This window comes from Oncorhynchus keta, chromosome 1, assembly GCF_023373465.1.
Source record: "Oncorhynchus keta strain PuntledgeMale-10-30-2019 chromosome 1, Oket_V2, whole genome shotgun sequence".
NCBI classification, from domain to species: Eukaryota; Metazoa; Chordata; class Actinopteri; order Salmoniformes; family Salmonidae; genus Oncorhynchus; species Oncorhynchus keta.
The window spans coordinates 70,620,694-70,643,563 of NC_068421.1; the positions used below are offsets into that span (position 1 = coordinate 70,620,694).

A 22,870-nucleotide genomic window follows, 5' to 3' on the forward strand; every position below is an offset into this window, starting at 1 on the left:
ACTGTTTGTTCCTTCTTACTGTTCCTTCTCACTGCTCCTTCTTACTGTTCCTTCTCACTGCTCCTTCTTACTGTTCCTTCTCACTGCTCCTTCTCACTGTTCCTTCTCACTGTTTGTTCCTTCTCACTGTTCCTTCTCACTGCTCCTTCTTACTGTTCCTTCTCACTGCTCCTTCTCACTGTTCCTTCTCACTGTTTGTTCCTTCTCACTGTTCCTTCTCACTGTTTGTTCCTTCTCACTGTTCCTTCTCACTGCTCCTTCTTACTGTTCCTTCTCACTGCTCCTTCTCACTGTTCCTTCTCACTGTTTGTTCCTTCTTACTGTTCCTTCTCACTGTTTGTTCCTTCTTACTGTTCTCCCTGTTCCTTCTCACTGTTCCTTCTCACTGTTCCTTCTCTCCTTTCCTCTCCCACCTCTAGGACCCAAGCCAGACGACTTCCAGACATCCCCCACAACCCTCCCCCCCACACACATGCACTAACCCTACTTTATCAGAACCTTGACCTCACCCCTCCGTCCATCAGAACAGCTGCTCCTACCAGCTTTACAAATAAACCTGAGGTGAGCTGAGTTCTGTACAGTATCCTACAGTTGGATTTATCAGAGTGGGGAGTAGGAGAGCTGGTTATTGTGAATGTGCCTCATTAAGGTGTAAAATAGGGATTTTGGGCTATCTGGTCCTCTGAGTATCTGTTACACAACACATCGATGTAAACCCAAAGGCTGAACCACCAAAAATGATAAAAATTGCAAGCCATGACAAAAAGTTGAATTGTGAAGGATGAGATAAAACCATCCACAAAACTATCCTTGGCCCTCTCTGGTGCGTGCCGAGGGCCACAGTCACCTCATCTGACCCGGTCGTTAATCGCTGCTGTTGATGGAAAGATTTACAGAGCGAAGCTCAGTTTCACCACAAGACCAAAGAGCCATAAGAGCAGAGAGAGAGAGAGTGTGTTAGGTTTCGTAAATGGCTGATTCAGACTTGAAATCACAGAACAATACAACGTCATTTGGGGAGAGGGAGAGGGATAGAGATGCCCTTGAATGGATTCCATCAGGACAGTGGAACAGAGGGTTAGAGACCAGAACACACACCCACCACCCAAAAGTGTATATGAGGATAGAGTATGTACGGCATGCATAATGCTCAGTCTCTCCTCAAATGGTGACCACAGGAATCAAGCAAAGAAAAAAACTGGACTAGAGTTAAGGAGCAACACTTACGTCTTTATTCATAATTACAAACTGCACCATGAAGTTGAAATAAAACCAGCCAACAGTGAATTTTAGACCAACATTTTTTATATAAAAAATTATTCAGTAATGCCCTTGGAAGAGTTTCAAAGACAGGCCAAGACCACAGTCTGTAAAGTTCTCAACTCTCCAAACACACACATACAGTACAATATGCATGCACACTCGCAGACCCGACTATACTCGCAGACCCACCTGCACTCGCAGACCCACCAACACTTGCAGACCTACCCACATTCGCGGACCCATCCAACAATCACAGACCGAACTACACTCACAGACCCACCTACACTCACAGACCCACCTACACTCACAGACCCACCTACACTCACAGACATAAGGAAACTATTTCACTAATACAGACACACCAGTTGGGGAGCAGTATATCAATCTTCTCATTAAAAACCAATACACAGTCACCCGACTGTGAAATGCCATGCAAAATCTAGGGCTCTTGGGCTTTAGGAACTTTATAGAACCTATGCAAACATCACTGTAAATAGATCTGAAAGCACAATGACACTTAAAGGCTTTGGAACAGTGGGTACACATATGATGGGGTCTCAACACTAAACACATATGAGCTCATCCTTTGCAGTTACCTACGCACCTGTTAAAGTAACGACAAATGAGCTCATCCTCTGCAGTTACCTACGCACCTGTTAAAGTAACGACAAATGAGCTCATCCTCTGCAGTTACCTACGCACCTGTTAAAGTAACGACAAATGAGCTCATCCTCTGCAGTTACCTACGCACCTGTTAAAGTAACGACAAATGAGCTCATCCTCTGCAGTTACCTACGCACCTGTTAAAGTAACGACAAATGAGCTCATCCTCTGCAGTTACCTACGCACCTGTTAAAGTAACGACAAATGAGCTCATCCTCTGTACCTACACAGTTTACCTCATCCTCTGCAGCACCTGTTAAAGTAACGACAAATGAGCTCATCCTCTGCAGTTACCTACGCACCTGTTAAAGTAACGACAAATGAGCTCATCCTACTGCAGTTACCTACACACCTGTTAAAGTAACGACAAATGAGCTCATCCTCTGCAGTTACCTACACACCTGTTAAAGTAACGACAAATGAGCTCATCCTACTGCAGTTACCTACACACCTGTTAAAGTAACGACAAATGAGCTCATCCTACTGCAGTTACCTACACACCTGTTAAAGTAACGACAAATGAGCTCATCCTCTGCAGTTACCTACACACCTGTTAAAGTAACGACAAATGAGCTCATCCTCTGCAGTTACCTACACACCTGTTAAAGTAACGACAAATGAGCTCATCCTACTGCAGTTACCTACACACCTGTTAAAGTAACGACAAATGAGCTCATCCTCTGCAGTTACCTACACACCTGTTAAAGTAACGACAAATGAGCTCATCCTCTGCAGTAACGACAAATGAGCTCATCCTCTACCTACGCACCTGTTAAAGTAACGACAAATGAGCTCATCCTCTGCAGTTACCTACGCACCTGTTAAAGTAACGACAAATGAGCTCATCCTCTGCAGTTACCTACGCACCTGTTAAAGTAACGACAAATGAGCTCATCCTCTGCAGTTACCTACGCACCTGTTAAAGTAACGACAAATGAGCTCATCCTCTGCAGTTACCTACGCACCTGTTAAAGTAACGACAAATGAGCTCATCCTCTGCAGTTACCTACGCACCTGTTAAAGTAACGACAAATGAGCTCATCCTCTGCAGTTACCTACGCACCTGTTAAAGTAACGACAAATGAGCTCATCCTACTGCAGTTACCTACGCACCTGTTAAAGTAACGACAAATGAGCTCATCCTCTGCAGTTACCTACGCACCTGTTAAAGTAACGACAAATGAGCTCATCCTCTGCAGTTACCTACGCACCTGTTAAAGTAACGACAAATGAGCTCATCCTCTGCAGTTACCTACGCACCTGTTAAAGTAACGACAAATGAGCTCATCCTACTGCAGTTACCTACACACCTGTTAAAGTAACAACAAATGAGCTCATCCTCTGCAGTTACCTACACACCTGTTAAAGTAACGACAAATGAGCTCATCCTCTGCAGTTACCTACGCACCTGTTAAAGTAACGACAAATGAGCTAATCCTCTGCAGTTACCTACGCACCTGTTAAAGTAACGACAAATGAGCTCATCCTACTGCAGTTACCTACGCACCTGTTAAAGTAACGACAAATGAGCTCATCCTCTGCAGTTACCTACGCACCTGTTAAAGTAACGACAAATGAGCTCATCCTCTGCAGTTACCTACGCACCTGTTAAAGTAACGACAAATGAGCTCATCCTACTGCAGTTACCTACGCACCTGTTAAAGTAACGACAAATGAGCTCATCCTACTGCAGTTACCTACGCACCTGTTAAAGTAACGACAAATGAGCTCATCCTCTGCAGTTACCTACGCACCTGTTAAAGTAACGACAAATGAGCTCATCCTACTGCAGTTACCTACGCACCTGTTAAAGTAACGACAAATGAGCTCATCCTCTGCAGTTACCTACGCACCTGTTAAAGTAACGACAAATGAGCTCATCCTCTGCAGTTACCTACGCACCTGTTAAAGTAACGACAAATGAGCTCATCCTCTGCAGTTACCTACGCACCTGTTAAAGTAACGACAAATGAGCTCATCCTCTGCAGTTACCTACGTACCTGTTAAAGTAACGACAAATGAGCTCATCCTCTGCAGTTACCTACGCACCTGTTAAAGTAAAGACAAATGAGCTCATCCTCTGCAGTTACCTACACACCTGTTAAAGTAACGACAAATGAGCTCATCCTCTGCAGTTACCTACGCACCTGTTAAAGTAACGACAAATGAGCTCATCCTCTGCAGTTACCTACGCACCTGTTAAAGTAACGACAAATGAGCTCATCCTCTGCAGTTACCTACACACCTGTTAAAGTAACAACAAATGAGCTCATCCTACTGCAGTTACCTACACACCTGTTAAAGTAACGACAAATGAGCTCATCCTCTGCAGTTACCTACGCACCTGTTAAAGTAACAACAAATGAGCTCATCCTACTGCAGTTACCTACGCACCTGTTAAAGTAACAACAAATGAGCTCATCCTACTGCAGTTACCTACACACCTGTTAAAGTAACGACAAATGAGCTCATCCTCTGCAGTTACCTACGCACCTGTTAAAGTAACAACAAATGAGCTCATCCTACTGCAGTTACCTACACACCTGTTAAAGTAACAACAAATGAGCTCATCCTCTGCAGTTACCTACGCACCTGTTAAAGTAACGACAAATGAGCTCATCCTCTGCAGTTACCTACGCACCTGTTAAAGTAACGACAAATGAGCTCATCCTCTGCAGTTACCTACACACCTGTTAAAGTAACAACAAATGAGCTCATCCTACTGCAGTTACCTACACACCTGTTAAAGTAACGACAAATGAGCTCATCCTCTGCAGTTACCTACGCACCTGTTAAAGTAACAACAAATGAGCTCATCCTACTGCAGTTACCTACGCACCTGTTAAAGTAACAACAAATGAGCTCATCCTACTGCAGTTACCTACACACCTGTTAAAGTAACGACAAATGAGATCATCCTCTGCAGTTACCTACGCACCTGTTAAAGTAACAACAAATGAGCTCATCCTACTGCAGTTACCTACACACCTGTTAAAGTAACAACAAATGAGCTCATCCTCTGCAGTTACCTACGCACCTGTTAAAGTAACAACAAATGAGCTCATCCTACTGCAGTTACCTACGCACCTGTTAAAGTAACGACAAATGAGCTCATCCTACTGCAGTTACCTACGCACCTGTTAAAGTAACGACAAATGAGCTCATCCTCTGCAGTTACCTACACACCTGTTAAAGTAACGACAAATGAGCTCATCCTCTGCAGTTACCTACGCACCTGTTAAAGTAACGACAACATAATGATTCAACACATTCATTGTTGGAAATAAAACAGGTTGCATTATTCCATTATTGTTGTTTGGGACCTTTTTACTGAAGAATATGTCTGTTTTTTATGATTGTGTTTTGCTTTCTGTGTATTGTTGTGTATAATTACATGTATTTTAATGTGTATATGAATGTGTAGTTTAATATGTTTATTTCATTGTGATTTGTCAGTTTATGCTAAACAGGGCTCGACTGGTCTTAGCATTGACTCCCTGTCAAAAATACAGGTGAAATATATATATATTTTTTATATATACAAAATATGCAGACACTCAGAAACATACGTTTATCTGAAAACTGATTAGAAAAAGGGGCACTAATGGTCTACAGACTAATCTCACCCATACAGTGCATTCGGAAAATATTCAGACCACTTGACCTTTTCCACATTTTGCTACGTTACAGCCTTATTCGAGAAAAAAAGTTTTTTAATTACCTCATCAATCTACACACAATACCCCATAATGACAAACCAAAAACATGTTTTTACAAATGTTTGCAAATTTATAAAAAATAAAACGGAAATATCATATGTACATAGACCACCATTCAAAAGTTTGGGGTCACTTAGAAATGTCCTTGTTTTCAATGAAAACATAAATTAAATAAGTTGCAAAATTAATAGGAAATATAGTGAAGTTGACATGGTTATAAATAATGCTTTTTAATTGAAATAATAATTGTGTCTTTCAAACGTTGCTTTCGTCAAAGAATGATCCATTTGTAGCAATTACAGCCTTGCAGACCTTTGGCATTCTAGTTGTTAATTTGCTGAGGTAATCTGAAGAGATTTCACCCCATGCTTCCTGAAGCACCTCCCACAAGTTGGATTGGCTTGATGGGCACTTCTTACGTACCATACGGTCAAGCTGCTCCCACAACAGCTCAACAGGGTTGAGATCCGGTGACTGTGCTGGCCACTCCATTATAGACAGAAAACCAGCTGACTGCTTCTTCCCTAAATAGTTCTTACATAGTTTGGAGCTGTGCTTTGGGTCATTGTCCTGTTGTAGGAGGAAATTGGCTCCAATTCCGCGCCGTCCACAGGGTATGGCATGGCGTTGCAAAATGAAGTTATAGCCTTCCTTCTTCAAGATCCCTATTACCTTGTACAAATCTCCCACTTTACCACCACTAAAGCACCCCCAGACCATCACATTGCCTCCTCTATGCTTGACAGATGGCGTCAAGCACTCCATCTTTTCATTTTTTTCTATGTCTCATGAATGTTCTTCTCCGTGATACGAACACATCAAACTTAGATTCGTCTGCACATAGCACTTTTTTCCAATCATCCGTTGTCCAGTTCTTTTGCCCCTCCAAATATTTTATTTTTATTGGTCAGTCTGAGATATGGCTTTTTCTTTGCAACTCTGCCTAGGTCAGCATCCCGGAGTCGCCTCTTCACTGTTGACATTGAGACTGGTGTTTTGCGGGTACTATTTAATGAAGCTGCCAGTTGAGGACTTGTGAGGCGTCTGTTTCTCAAACTAGACACTCTAATGTACTTGTCCTCTTTCTCAGTTGTGCACAGCGGCCTCCCACTCCTCCTTCTATTCTGGTTAGAGACAGTTTGCGCTGCTCTGTGAAGGTAGAACACAGCGTTGTACAAGATCTTCAGTTTCTTGGCAATTTCTCGCATGGACTAGCCTTCATTTCTCAGAACAAGAATAGACTGACGAGTTTCAGATGGAAGTTCGTTGTTTCTGGCCATTTTGAGGCTGCAATGGAACTCACAAATGCTGCTGCTCCAGATACTCAACTAGTCTAAAGAAGGCCAGTTTCATTGCTTCTTTAATCAGGACAACAGTTTTCAGCTGTGCTAACATAATTGCAAAATGATTTTCTAATCATCAATTAGCTAATCATCAATTAGCCAGTAGTGTAAGTATTCAGACCCATTACTCAGTACTATATTGAAGCACCTTTGGCAGCATTTACAGTCTTAAGTCTTCTTGGGTATGACGCTACAAGCTTGGCACATCTGTATTTTGGAAGTTTCTCCCATTGTTCTCTGCAGATCCTCTCAAGCTCTGACAGGTTGGATGGAGGGCGTTGCTGCACATCTATTTTCAGGTCTCTCCAGAGATGTTCGATCGGGTTCAAGGCTGGGCTCTGGCTGGGCCACACAAGGACATTCAAAGACTTGACCCGAAGCCACTCCGGCGTTGTCTTGGCTATGTGCTTAGGGTTGTTATCCTGTTGGAAGGTTAACCTTCGCCCCAGTCTGAGGAGCTGAGCTCTCTGGTGCAGGTGTTCATCAAGGATCTCGCTGTCCTTTGCTCCATTCATCTTTCCCTCAATCCTGACTAGTCTCCCAGTCCCTTCCGCTGAAAAACATCTCCACAGCATGATGCTGCCACCACCATGCTTCCCCGTAGGGATGGTGCCAGGTTTGTATGGAAATCAATCCCAGAACAACAGCAAAGGACCTTGTGAAGATGCAGAAGGTAACAGGTACAAAAGTGTCTATATCCACAGTAAAAACGAGTCCTATATCGACATAACCTGAAAGGCCGCTCAACAAGGAAGAAGCCACTGCTCCAAAACCGTCATAAAAAAAGCCAGACTACGGTTTGCAACCACACATGGCGACAAAGATCGTACTTTTTGGAGAAATGTCGTCTGATCTGATGAAACAAAAATAGAACTGTTTGGCCATAATGACCATCGTTATGTTTGGAGGGGAGGCTTGCAAGCCGAAGAACACCATCCCAACCGTGAAGCACGGGGGTGGCAGCGTCATGTTGTGGGGGTGCTTTGCTGCAGGAGGGACTGGTGCACTTCACAAAATAGATGGCATCACGAGGAAAGAAAATGATGTGGATATTTTGAAGCAACATCTCAAGACATCAGTCAGGAAGTTAAAGCTTGGTCACAAATGGGTCTTCCAAATGGACAATGACCCCAAGCATACTTCCAAAGTTGTGGCAATACGGCTTAAGGACAACAAAGTCAAGATATTGGAGTGGCCATCACAAAGCCCTGACCTCAATCCCATAGAAAATTTGTGGGCAGAACTGAAAAAATGTGAAAAAGTGTGTGCGAGGCCAACAAACCTGACTCCGTTACACCAGCTCTGTCAAGAGGAATGGGCCAAAATTCACTCAATTTATTGTGGGAAGCTTGTGGAAGGCTACCTGAAACGTTTGACCCAAGTTAAACAATTTGAAGGCAATGCTACCAATTACTAATTGAGTGTGTGAAAACTTCTGACCCACTGGAAATGTGATGAAAGAAATAAAAGCTGAAATAAATAATTCTCTCTACTATTATTCTGACATTTCACATTCTTAAAATAAAGTGGTGATCCTAGCTGACCTAAGAATGTCAGGAATTGTGAAAACGGAGTTTAAATGTATTTGGCTAAGGAGTATGCAAACTTCTGACTTCAACTGTATTTAAATAAGTTATTTATTTTTTGTATTGTTAATATATTTGCTTTGTAATTAAGGGTATTGTGTGTAGATTGATGAGAAAAAATATATACATTTTAGAATAAGGCTGTAATAAAATGTGGAAAAAGTCAAGGGGTCTGTAATGGCTCTCCTCTTCGTCTGATGATGAGGAATAGGAATCATCGGACCAACAAGCAGCGTGGTAAGTGTTCATAGTAAATTTAATTAAATAAACTGAACACTGAATTTCAAAAACCAACAAAGAGAGTGAACGACACGAAACAGAAAGCAACTACCCACAAACACAGGTGGGAACAGGCTACCTAGGTATGGTTCTAAATCAGAGACAACAATTGGCAGCTGCCTCTGATTGGGAACCATACCAGGCCAAACACATAGAAATATAACACACAGAACAAAACATAGAAATGAAAAACATAGAATGAAAAACATAGAATGCCCACTCCAACTCAAACCAAAATAGAGACATAAAAAGGAACTAAGGGTCTGAACACTTTTCAAATGTACTGTATGTTGATAATCTGGGAAACCAAACTGGCAGACAGCAGCAAAGGAAGGTCCTGTCTTAGATCCTATTTCTCAATCTGTTTTCTCTCTCTGGGGGAGGAATAGTGTCAACAGGAAATATGGAAAGTCTTGCATGGCATCAGATATCTGAAGTTAGGGTGTGTGTGTGTGTGTGTGTGTGTGTGTGTGTGTGTGTGTGTGTGTGTGTGTGTGTGTGTGTGTGTGTGTGTGTGTGTGTGTGTGTGTGTGTGTGTGTGTGTGTGTGTGTGTGTACACTAAAAGGGAGGGAAATAATGGTAAATGCTATTTGATACTGGAGTCGCCATTTCTATGAGACAGGGTTAGGGGTCATGGGCCAGGGTTCAGAGGGAGTATTCTGAACAGAGGACAGCCGGAGAAGATACTGTAGAGTGAGAGAGAAAGGGAACGAAGCTCCATGGAGACAGTGACAGACGCATTTGCAGCAGCTGAGCTGTAAATGATGAATGAGCATGAGTACACGCACAGACACATACACACATACACACACAATAAAATAAGCTGATATAAAATAAACTGATATAGAGCCATGTAAAAGGATAGGAAAATAGTGTGATAAGGGTAGGAAAATAGTGTGATAAGGGTAGGGAAATAGTCTGAAAGGCAAGGGGCCAGGGTTACCCTGAGGTGGTGAAATACAAACAAACTTAGCTTTTTTGTTAATGAGTGGCCCAACACTGAAGGAAACCATGTTCAGCATCAAAATACAGTGCCTTGCCAAAGTATTCATCCCTCTTGGTGTTTTTCATATGTTGTTGCGTTACAACCTGTAATTTCAATGGATTTTTATTTGGATTTCATGTAATGGACATTCACAAAATAGTCCAAATTGGTGAAGTGAAATGAAAAAAAAAAGTTTTTTCAAAAAAATAAAATAAAATCAACAACGGAAAAATGTTGCGTGCATATGTATTCACCCCCTTTGCTACGAATCCTTAAATAAGATCATGTGCAACCAAATACCTTCAGAAGTCACATAATTAGTTAAATAACGTCCACCAGTGTGCAATCTAAGTGTCACATGATCTGTCACATGATCTCAGTATATGTTCTGTTCTGAAAGGCCCCAGAGTCTGCAACTTCATTAAGCAAGGGGCACCACCAATCAAGCGGCACCATGAAGACCAAGGAGCTCTCCAAACAGGTCAGGGACAAAGTTGTGGAGAAGTACAGATCAGGGTTGGGTTAGAAAAACATATCAGAAACTTTGAACAACCCACGGAGCACCATTATATCCATTATTTAAAAATGGAAAGACTATGGCACCACAACTAACCTGCCAAGAAAGGGCCAACCACCAAAACTCTCAGACCAGACAAGGAGAGCATTAACCAGACAGGCAATAAAGATACCAAAGATAACCCTGAAGGAGATGCAAAGCTCCACAGTGGAGATTGGAGTATCTGTCCATAGGACCATGTTAAGCCATACACTCCATAGAGCTGGACTTTACGGAAGAGTGGCCAAAAAAAGCCATTGCTTAAAGAAAAAAAAAAGCAAACACATTTGGTGTTTGCCAAAAGGCATGTGGGAGACTCCCCAAACATATGGAAGAAGGTACTCTGAATTATGGAAGGAAGAAGGTACTCTGACTAGAATTGAGCTTTTGGCCATCAAGGAAAGTGCTATGTCTGGCCCAAACCCAACACCTCTCATCACCCCAAGAATGCACCCGGATGCTTTTCATCGGCAGGGACTGGGAAACTGGTCAGAATTGAAGGAATGATGGATGGCGCTAAATACATGGAAATTCTTGAGGGAAACCTGTTTCAGTCTTCTAGAGATTTGAGACTGGGACGGGGGTTCACCTTCCAGCAGGACAATGACACTAAGCATACTGCTAAAGCAACACTCGAGTGGTTTAAGGGGAAACATTGAAATGTATTGGAATGGCCTAGTCAAAGCCCAGACCTCAATCCAATTGAGAACCTATGGTATGACTTAAAGATTGCTGTACACCAATGGAACCCATCCAATTTGAAGGAGCTGGAGCTGTTTTGTCTTGAATAATGGGCAAAAATCCCAGTGGCTAGATGTACCAATCTTATAGAGACATAGTCCAAGAGACTTGCAGCTGTAATTGCTGCAAAAGGTGGCTCTAAAAAAAGAGTTGACTTTGGGGGGGTGAATAGTTATGCACACTCCAGTTTTGTGATTTTTTTTGTCTTATTTCTTGTTTGTTTCACAATAACAAATATGTTGTATCTTCAAAGCGGTAGGCATGTTGTGTAAATCAAATGATACAAACCCCACCAAAATCTATCTTAACTCCAGGTTGTAAGGCAACAAAATAGGAAAAATACCAAGGGGGGTGAATAATTTCTCAAGCCACTATAACTTATACCATGACCCAGTAAAGCTCTCTATCAAACACCACAAATCAACATTATAACCGTCAGGTTGCAACATTGCTTAATTTGAGACCCACACTCATATCGGCACTGGAGCCACAACTTGATTTGATCTGATTAATAAAGTCCAGCCCTGGGATAGTCACTCACCCCAGCACCTTATTAAACAGCTATTTAAACCAAGCAAATGCATTAACAGGTTAATAAAATATGACAGATCCACCAAACAATGACACCAACAAGTAAGTCAACTTAAAACTGAGAACCACAGTACGCTACATCAACAACAACAGCAAGGTTCAAAGCTCAGAGTTCCTTACCTGTGCTGAGGTACTTCCCAAGTTATTGAATATCAGAATGATGTCACTTCTGATTTCCTTTATCTCCAAGTTAAGTGATTGAAGATTGATAGAAAGTTTCTAACTTCTGAGAGAGAGACCCTCACTAAGCCACTGCCAGAAATACTGACACACTCACCAACTCTGCCACCGCTAGTAATACTGAGACACACACGAGGCACAGAGAGAGAAGAGTGGGAGGGAGCAGGGGAAAGAGCTGCCAAATTCCACACAAATGGAGAGAGACAGAGCAAGAGAGAGACAGTATGATTTTTTGAATCAACAAAGATTCTTGTGAGACACGTGAGTCGGACTCTGATCTCTTGGAATGACTCCAGTTGAACTCTCTTTTGATCACTGTCTCGTTTGTTCTCCTGCTCTCTTGCTGTCAGTATCAGTAAATAACACATCCATCCCCATTAGAGCCCACTGTGGCTGGACCAGGGACCCAATGAGGAAGCGGGAAGGAGAGACGCTGACACCTTGTCCAGAGTGGTCATGGTTAGAAGAGATCCAGCTTTTTCAAATTAACATCAAACGTTTACTTTTTTTGCATTTTTGCAAATCCTAAACCTTTTCCTGACCTTAATCTAATTATTCTAACCTTACACATGAATTATTCTAACCTGCTGCGTAACTTCTCCTAACCCACTATGAAAAGTCAAGTCTGACATTCATTTGACAAAAGCCGGCTCTCTTCTAGCCATGAGCCTCCCAGGCTGGGACACAACGGGGGTTACACACCCCAACTCCACACCATCCATTCCAATTACTCTCTCTGGGTCAATAACACTGGTGAATATAAAACAAACATTCTGAAACAGGATGGTACTGGTGCATCCTTTAAAAATTATATCCAGGAGGGTTGAAACAATGGTGGCTGTAATATGTTTACCTCAGATGATTGTATTTGTGGGTGGCACAAGTTTAATGAGCAAAGCAGCAGAGGCCAAATGTTATCCTAGCGGCTTCTTTGTCAAGTTTGTTTCCTATACTGTATTCTGTCTGCTTTTATCCTGCTTACAAGTTTAGCAGGCTGGGTCACAGTCTACTGGTCATATAAAAGCCCCACAATACCCCTCAGTTCTAGGACTGACACAGGGCCAGATGACTTGAGGAAAAGGAGGCTGTTGGGGCTTAATTCTGTTTGTGGTAGAATTATGAGAAATGAAAAATTACAGTTCTATGTGACATCAGATATTTTGTTTTGCGTGCCAAATTGAAATAGGCCACTTATATAGTCCACTTTGGCCTGTTCTAAAAAAGCTTAGTTGGGATCTTTTGGGTGCCCCCCTTAAAAGATTTAGATGCACTATTGTTGTGTTCCACGATGTCATAAGGTGAAGATCTTTGTGGGCTTAAATGTAATGTAAATACTCGGCCTTGTCTCAGGATGGAAAGTTGGTGGTTGAAGATATCCCTATAGCGGTGTGGGGGCTGTGCTTTGTAGGTGGGGTTATATCCTGCCTGTTTGGCCCTGTCTGGGGGTATCGTCAGATGGTGCCACAGTGTCTCCTGACCCCTACTTTCTTAGCCCCTAGTATTTATGCTGCAGTAGTTTATGTGTCGGGGGCCTAGGGTCAGTTTGTTATATCTGGAGTATTTCTCCTGTCTTATCCAGTATCCTGTGTGAATATAAGTATGCTCTCTCTTATTCTCTCTCTTATTCTCTCTCTCTTTCTCTTGTTTTCTTTCTTTCTCTCTCTCTCTCTCTCTCTCTCTCTCTCTCTCTCTCTCTCTCTCTCTCTCTCTCTCTCTCTCTCTCTCTCTCTCTCCCTCTCTCTCGGAGGACCTGAGCCCTAGGACCATGCCTTTGGACTACCTGGCCTGATGACTACTTGCTGTCCCCAGTCCTCCTGGCCATGCTGCTGCTCCAGTTTCAACTGTTCTGCCTGCGGCTATGAAACCTTTACCTGTTCACCGGATGTGCTACCTGTCCCAGACCTACTGTTTCAACTCTCTAGAGACAGGCAGGAGCGGAAGAGATACTCTCAATGATCGGCTATGAAAGCCAACTGACATTTACTCCTGAGGTGCTGGCCTGTTGCACCCTCGACAACCACTGTGATTATTATTATTTGACCCTGCTGGTCATCTATGAACATTTGAACATCTTGGCCATGTTCTGTTATAATCTCCACCCGGCACAGCCAGAAGAGGACTGGCCACCCCTCATAGCCTGGTTCCTCTATAGGTTTCTTCCTAGGTTTTGGCCTTTCTAGGGAGTTTTTCCTGGCCACCGTGCTTCTACGCCTACATTGCTTGCTGTTTGGGGTTTTAGGCTGGGGTTCTGTACATCACTTTGAGATATCAGCTGATGTAAGAAGGGCTTTATAAATACATCTGATTTGATTAGTTATGATGGAACTAATATCACTGGGTCAGTAAGGGACAGATGGCTGTGAACCCTGCCTGATCATGTCCTGTACAACACACACACCCAGCCCTGAGACTGGCTACAGCCCTCACACTCCAAACACTTACTGTACACAGAGATGGGCAGTATTTCTGTTACATGTATGTGAAATATGTACAGTGCATTCTGAAAGTATTCAGACCCCTTGACTTTTTCCAACTTTTGTTACATTACTGCCTTATTCTAAAATGTATTAAATTAATTGTTTTCCTCATCAATCTACACACAATACCCCATAATGACAAAATGAAAATAGGTTTTAAGACATTTTTGCAAATGTATTAAAAATTTAAAATAAATATTTCAATTACTCCTGAGTATTTTGCATTACACTGGGCTAAACTACACTAATGTATTTTGTAACAAGATACTTTCAAGAGCTGTAATTTGTATTTTCACCATTTTGTGGCCCCCTTTCACCCCACATGGTATCAGATGTCTGATGGCACTATGGTGTAATAAGAGCTAAATTATCTAAATGTAAATGTATATGTACAAATTAACAATTAGAAAGCATACTGAGTATTATTCTAATGAACTCAGCCCTAATAATAATACCCAGTGTGCTTTGCAATTCATTTTGGTATGTTCATTTTCACATATACATTTACATTTTGGTCATTAACAGACACACTTATCAAGACTGACTTACAAGTCAGTGCATTCAACTAAGGTAGATAAACAACAACATATCACAGTCACTGTATTAAATAGAAGTTATTTGGAAGTTTATTTTTGATACATTGATCTTTATGGTATTTTGTAATTGTATTTAGTATTTTTTGCCCATCCTGACTGTACAGTTAACATACAGTAAAGTGGTTGAGGTTTCTCTAGTGCACTGGGGCAAGGCCTGATACAAGAGCTAACATCAAATGCAGAATGAAAGGGTGTAGTTTTTCACTCAATGAAATGCTCAGCAGGGGTTCAGGTTTTGGGGTTTACAGCGTTGGGTGAATTGCCCAGTGATATTTTGGTCTGTGTGTGTCAATGGAGGCGCCGTCTGAGTGGCTGCCACTGGGACGAAGCAGCAGGTGGAATTATTTATGGTACTTGTTGCTAGGAGGGGTTGATACTATAGAGTGTGTGTGTGTGTGTGTGTGTGTGTGTGTGTGTGTGTGTGTGTGTGTGTGTGTGTGTGTGTGTGTGTGTGTGTGTGTGTGTGTGTGTGTGTGTGTGTGTGTGTGTGTGTGTGTGTGTGTGTGTGTGTGTGGATGTGTGTGTGTGTGTGTGTGTGTGTGTGTGTGTGTGTGTGTGTGTGTGTGTGTGTGTGTGTGTGTGTGTGTGTGTGTGTGTGTGTGTGGTGAAAGAGAGAGAGAGAGAGAGAGAGAGAGAGAGAGAGAGAGAGAGAGAGAGAGAGAGAGAGAGAGAGAGAGAGAGAGAGAGAGTGTGTGTGGGTCAGGGTTGGCCTCAATTCAGAATTTTAGATTTGACTCCTGTTGAACTCATGAGTTGAAATTCTAATTGAATTCGCCACACCTCACATGTTGTAGAATTAGAATTTGAGTTTGAGTGACAGGAAGTAGATTTAAATTCAGTGCAATTCAAAGAAATTCCACTCAGAATATGAGTGCCATTCAATCTGACAGATCACACTACCAAAATATATAACTTTTCTCTGTAAACAATGTTCATATACTCTTGTAACCTTTGTGCATAGAATAGCTCGTTACTGTGTATTTCCACCGATCATTTCATTTGTCTGGCTTCCTTTTGAAGGCGTCAGGGTCAACTTGAGGGTTACTGGTGCATTCTGGGAAATGTAGTCACATATTATTTTTTTGTCACGTGCCGAATACCACAAGTATATTGTATAGTATACCTTACTGTGAAATGCTTACTTACAAGCCCTTAACCAACAATGCAGTTTTAAGAAAATAGAGTTAAGAAAATATTTATAAATAAACAAAAGTTTAAAAAGTAACACAATAAAATAACAATAATGAGGAGGTACCAATATACGGGTGGTACCGATACCAAGTCAATGTGCGGGGGTACAGGTTTGTTGAGGTAATTTGTACATGTAGGTAAGGGTAAAGTGACTATGCATAGATTCATGAAATATAATAACTTTGAATATTCGCATACAGGTTTTGTTTTCCAAAATCATTCATTTTAAGTGTTTGTCCTGAAAATCGATTGTTTCAACAATATTTGATATGTACAGTGCCATGCGAAAGTATTCGGCCCCCTTGAACTTTGCGACCTTTTGCCACATTTCAGGCTTCAAACATAAAGATATAAAACTGTATTTTTTTGTGAAGAATCAACAACAAGTGGGATACAATCATGAAGTGGAACAACATTTATTGGATATTTCAAACTTTTTTAACAAATCAAAAACTGAAGAATTGGGCGTGCAAAATTATTCAGCCCCTTTACTTTCAGTGCAGCAAACTCTCTCCAGAAGTTCAGTGAGGATCTCTGAATGATCCAATGTTGACCTAAATGACTAATGCACCTGCACTGTGATAGTCTCAGAGGTCCGTTAAAAGCGCAGAGTGCATCATGAAGAACAAGGAACACACCAGGCAGGCTCGTGATACTGTTGTGAAGAAGTTTAAAGCTGGATTTAGATACAAGCTTTAAACATCCCAAGGAGCACTGTGCAAGCGATAATATTGAAATGGAAGGAGTATCAGACCACTGCAAATCTACCAAGACCTGGCCGTCCCTCTAAACTTCCAGCTCATACAAGGAGAAGACTGATCAGAGATGCAGCCAAGAGGCCCATGATCACTCTGGATGAACTGCAGAGATCTACAGCTGAGGTGGGAGACTCTGTCCATAGGACAACAATCAGTCGTATATTGCACAAATCTGGCCTTTATGGAAGAGTGGCAAGAAGAAAGCCATTTCTTAAAGATATCCATAAAAAGTGTTGTTTAAAGTTTGCCACAAGCCACCTGGGAGACACACCAAACATGTGGAAGAAGGTGCTCTGGTCAGATGAAACCAAAATTGAACTTTTTGGCAACAATGCAAAACGTTATGTTTAGCATAAAAGCAACACAGCGCATCACCCTGAACACACCATCCCCACTGTCAAACATGGTGGTGGCAGCATCATGGTTTGGGCCTGATTTTCTTCAGCAGGGACAGGGAAGATGGTTAAAATTGATGGGAATATGGATGGAGCCAAATACAGGACCATTCTGGAAGAAAACCTGATGGAGTCTGCAAAAGACCTGAGACTGGGACGGAGATTTGTCTTCCAACAAGACAATGATCCAAAACATAAAGCAACATCTACAATGGAATGGTTAAAAAATAAACATATCCAGGTGTTAGAATGGCCAAGTAAAAGTCCAGACCTGAATCCAATCGAGAATCTGTGGAAAGAACTGAAAACTGCTGTTCACAAATGCTCTCCATCCAACCTCACTGAGCTCGAGCTGTTTTGCAAGGAGGAATGGGAAAAAATGTCAGTCTCTCGATGTGCAAAACTGATACAGACATACCCCAAGCGACTTACAGCTGTAATCGCAGCAAAAGGTGGCGCTACAAAGTATTAACTTAAGGGGGCTGAATAATTTTGCACGCCCAATTTTTCAGTTTTTGATTTGTTAAAAAAGTTTGAAATATCCAATAAATGTTGTTCCACTTCATGATTGTGTCCCACTTGTTGTTGATTCTTCACAAAAAAATACAGTTTTATATCTTTATGTTTGAAGCCTGAAATGTGGCAAAAGGTCGCAAAGTTCAAGGGGGCCGAATACTTTCGCAAGGCACTGTATGTACACTACCGTTAAAAAGTTTGGGGTCACTTTATAATGTCCTTGTTCTTGGAAGAAAAGCTCCTTTTTTGTCCATTAAAAAACATCAAATTGATCAGAAATACAGTGTAAACATAGTTAATGTTGTAAATGACTATTAGCTAGTAGCTGGAAATGGCAGATTTTTTCTGGAATATCTACATAGGTGTACAGAAGCCCATTATCAGCAACCATCACTCCTGTGTTAAAATGGCAGGTTGTGTTAGCTAATCCAAGTTTATAATTTTAAAAGGCTAATTGATGATTATAAAACCATTTTGCAATTATGTTAGCACAGCTGAAAACTGTTGTCCTTATTAAAGAAGCGATGAAACTGGCCTTCTTTAGACTAGTTGAGTATCTGGAGCATCAGTATTTGTGGGTTTCATTACAAGCTCAAAATGGCCAGAAACAAAGAACTTTCCTCTGAAACTTGTCAGTCTATTGTTGTTCTGATAAATGAAGGCTATTCCATGCGAGATATTGCCAAGAAACTGAAGATCTCGTACAACGCTGTGTACTACTCCCTTCACAGAACAGCTTAAACTGGCTCTAACCAGAATAGAAAGAGGAGTGGGTGGCCCCGGTGCACAACTGTGCAAGAGGACAAGTACATTAGAGTGTCTCAATGTTTCTCAAGAAAGGGTCTGGTTTCATATCCATTCCATTGGAGCTACGCTACTGTGATAAAGACATGAACATAACTGTGTGTGTGTCTTCCGGCTTAAGTGAACATAAAACACAGGTAAATGAGACAATGAGTTTGACTGTTTCTGGATGTTCCCATTACTAATAATAGGCTGGCCCACAGTAGTTCAACCTCAGGCCTGCTGTTGCTGAGTGCTCTCTGGTCTGTAGAGAACCTGGCCTGCCCACTCTGTAATCATTAGAGCTATAACACAGTGTTCAGGGAGGCTTGGTTCAGGAAGAGAGAGATCCTTTAGAACTGGAAGAGATGGTTCTGGCTGAGAGCATCAGGACTTTACAAGATGTTAGTCAACTGACTGAGCATGAAGAGCCTCCTCCCTATGAACAGCCATTGCCTTATGAAAAACACACGTACGATACAGTATCCACATTGCCCAACACAAGCTCTATCACATTACACACCCACTTCATATGGAAACACCCATAAACAAACATGTACACTCTTGCTTACACGTAGGCAAACCCATTTACACAGAATAGGCTATTTAAAAGGGTCAAGTCAGTGTAGCAAGATATCATACAAGGGCATCATCATCATGACACACTCCACATTCCCCAAGGAAACCAACTGACACAAACAAAAATAAGTTGGACCACTCATGAAGTCCACTTCGATGGGAGCATAAATTACAACAAATATGCAATGAATTGCAAATGTAATACAATAAAACAGACATCTAGGAAAACACGTTTAAACATTTTCTAACCTCTAAACTGACTTATGATCTCAACATGGAGAGGAGAGGATGCCACGTTTTCAGCTAAGGTGAAACAAACAAGTGGATGTCGTAAAAATGCCTGATGTGAGAATTTAAAATGTAGAGAGATTTCAAGAACAATCTTATGTTTCCATCTACCAGGTCAGCAAAGGATAAGAGAAAGGGAAAGTTCATAGCAGGCTTTCAGACCATAAGGTGGACTTAACTACGGTTTCTGCCATCGCAGCAACTTCAGCTCTGCTGACATACAGTACATGGAACACAGCAACAAAGAGTAGCCTGATCCATGACCAGGTCACATGCTATAGGCTCTGGGTCTCCTGTAGAACTATCCTTAGACCAATGAATGTGACCCCTGACCTCTGTCATCTGTCATTCCATTCAATGTCTTATTCCTCCAACACCCTTAGATGTTTCTGGCTCAATCATACATCTAATTTGACTACTGCCTGTTTGTGAAGAGTGGGGTAGATTTTTAACAAGGAGGAAGTGACAGACACTTTGGGCCATCTGGAGCCCATGACAGCAAAAACCTTCCCAAACACACACACACACACAAACACATGCATACACAAATACTTACACGCACACACACATGCACACATCTGCACCCATAGCCCAACCTCCTCTGCTTCCTGATGGTGGTGGTATATAGTGTTTGATAGATCACCTCTTTTATTTTATTTACTTTTTTATTTTCATTTCACCTTTATTTAACCAGGTAGGCTAGTTGAGAACAAGTTCTCATTTATAACTGCAACCTGGCCAAGATAAAGCATAGCAGTTCGACAACCCAGAGTTACACATGGAATAAACAAAACATACAGTAGAAAAAAAGAAAACAAAAAGTCTATATACAGTGAGTGCAAATGAGGTAAGATAAGGGAGTTAAGGCAATAAATAGGCCATGGTGGTGAAGTAATTACAATATAGCAATTAAACACTGGAATGGTAGATGTGCAGAAGATGAATGTGCAAGTAGAGATCCTGGGGTGCAAAGGAGAAAGATCAATAAATAAATACAGTATGGGGATGAGGTAGTTGGATGGGCTATTTACAGATGGGCTATGTACAGGTGCAGTGATCTGTGAGCTGCTCTGACAGCTGGTGCTTAAAGCTAGTGAGGGAGATATGAGTATCCAGCTTCAGTGATTTTTGCAGTTCTTTCCAGTCATTGGCAGTTGAGAACTAGAAGGAAAGGCGGCCAAAGGAGGAATTGGCTTTGGGGGTGACCAGTGAGATATACCTGCTGGAGCGCGTGCTACGAGTGGGTGCTGCTATGGTGACCAGTAAGCTGAGATAAGCGGGGGCTTTACCCTGGAGCCAGTGGGTTTAGCGACGAGTATGAAGCGAGGGCCAGCCAACGAGAGCATACAGGTCGCAGTGGTGGGTAGTATATGGGGCTTTGGTGACAAAATGGATGGCACTGTGATAGACTGCATCCAATTTGTTGAGTAGAGTGTTGGAGGCTATTTTATAAATTACATCGCTGAAGTCGAGGATTGGTAGGATGGTCAGTTTTACGAGGGTATGTTTGGAAGCATGAGTTGAAGGATGCTTTGTTGCGAAATAGGAAGCCAATTCTAGATTAAAATTTTAATTGGAGATGCTTAATGTGAGTCTGAAAGGAGAGTTTACAGTCTAACCAGACACCTAGGTATGTGTAGTTGTCCACATATTCTACATCAGAACTGTCCAGAGTAGTGATGCTGGACGGGCGGGCAGGTGCAGGCAGCGATCGGTTGAAGAGCAGTTGGAGGCCACGGAAGGAGAGTTGTATGGCATTGAAGCTTGTCTGGAGGTTTGTTAACACAGTGTCCAAAGGGGGGGCAGAAGTATACAGAATGGTGTCGTCTGCATAGAGGTGGATCAGAGAATCACCAGCAGCAAAAGTGACATCATTGATGTATACAGAGAAGCGAGTCGGCCCGAGAATTTAACCCTGTGGCACCCCTCCTCTGTCAGGAGGAAACACAGGAATCCAGGAGAATGGGTTTAAAAACCATTGAAACTTCCTGAACACATTTGAACCACAAGTTTAAAACACCCAGTGATTGGAGCAGTAATGGTGAGTCTGAGTACCCAAATGCATTTCAGCCCAGCTTGAACAAAAAAGGAATCATGAGCTCAAATTAGGGAAAAGCATTCCTTAATACCAGGACACTTCAACAGGTGACTATCCAGGAAAATACAGAAAAATGAGCACTCTGTGTCTGCATTGATCCCTGGCTTCAGCATGATGCAAATGTCTAACTATGTTTTATCTTTCTCTTTATCTTTCTCTCAGATGTTCCCCACAAATTAAAGGTCCAAAGCAGTTTTTATCTCAACATCAAATCATTTCAGGGTAACAATAATGTATCTTACTGAGATTGTTTTCAATTATTATGTTAAACAGAAACAAAAATAGCTGCTTAGCAAAAATATATTTCTCAAGCAAGAATTTTTCTAGGACTGTCTGGGAGTGGTCTGAGGGGCCTAATTGGATGAGCCTAATGGGAGGGATATGTAACCTAAAAACTAGCTGTTAATGGCAGAGAGGAGGGCAAACTCTCTTTCTTATTTGGTCTATTGATGGACGTTATGGCAAAATGTAGATTTCTATAAATGTGTAGATAAACAGACATACCCCCAAAAAATGAAACATTCATGGGATGGCAATAAACAATAACTAGTAATGCCGCATAGTTCTAGAAAGTTCTGGTAAGAAAAATTGTCATAAATTGCTGAGATGTACTGACTTTTGAGGGCACAAGCTCAAGTGCATAGTACAAATATGATTAAAATACTAAAAATCATATATATGTTTTTTTCTATTCAACAAAGGTGGAGGAATATGCCTTGAAATGACTGAAATGCTTTCTAAATATAATAACAATCAGATTATAAACCACTTACTATAACTACTTACTTATAACTGTAGAATAAGTATGATCAACAAACCTTTACCGCCTGATGATGTCGCCAGGCAGGCCAAAACCCCACCCATGCAAAGCAAGCAGATATTTCAGGCAGTCTTTTCAAACAGCTCTTACACTAAAACTTAAAAAAAATAAGTTACATCTTTCACAGAATCTTCTACAACATAGTGTGGAAATATATGAAAAAAACAGGGAAATCACGTTTTTGACTGCACTACTCCTTTAAGAAAACCACCTTCAATGACAGACTGTCTCAGAAATCAGGCGCCATGTAAAATGTGTTCCTCACTCTGAACTCTGAGAAACATGTTGACTAAGAGGAGCTATAGCCTACATCTAAACAGCTATAACTCTGAGTCATCAGAAGTCCTTGTTTAAAACTTAAGACAGTTATATAATGTCTATCTGCTGCCAAAAAAAAATGATATACAGTAGATGCTTAAAAAAGGATGAACACTGATAAAATGCTGGGAAAAAATGAATGTG

At 41.5% G+C, this 22,870-nt stretch overlaps 1 protein-coding gene and 1 long non-coding RNA gene across 9 annotated transcripts in view; both read right to left on the minus strand.

Annotated features, from left to right (window-relative positions):
* Nucleotides 1-22,870, minus strand: part of palld (palladin, cytoskeletal associated protein) — a 108,935-nt gene that overhangs the window by 67,186 nt on the left and 18,879 nt on the right. The window contains exon 1 of one of the 8 annotated variants that reach the window (XM_052459883.1): nt 11,848-12,016. The exons of the other annotated variants lie outside the window; for them this stretch is intronic. The gene's annotated coding sequence lies outside the window, so the exon portion shown is untranslated. Of the gene's footprint in view, nt 1-11,847; nt 12,017-22,870 lie in introns of those variants that run through there. 8 annotated transcript variants of the gene reach the window in all.
* LOC127906802 (uncharacterized) lies at nt 3,603-4,847 on the minus strand. The gene is made up of 4 exons (XR_008062884.1): nt 4,708-4,847; nt 4,017-4,510; nt 3,919-3,967; nt 3,603-3,623 (listed from the first exon to the last, which is right to left on the minus strand). It is a non-coding gene; the product is annotated as an uncharacterized LOC127906802 (long non-coding RNA).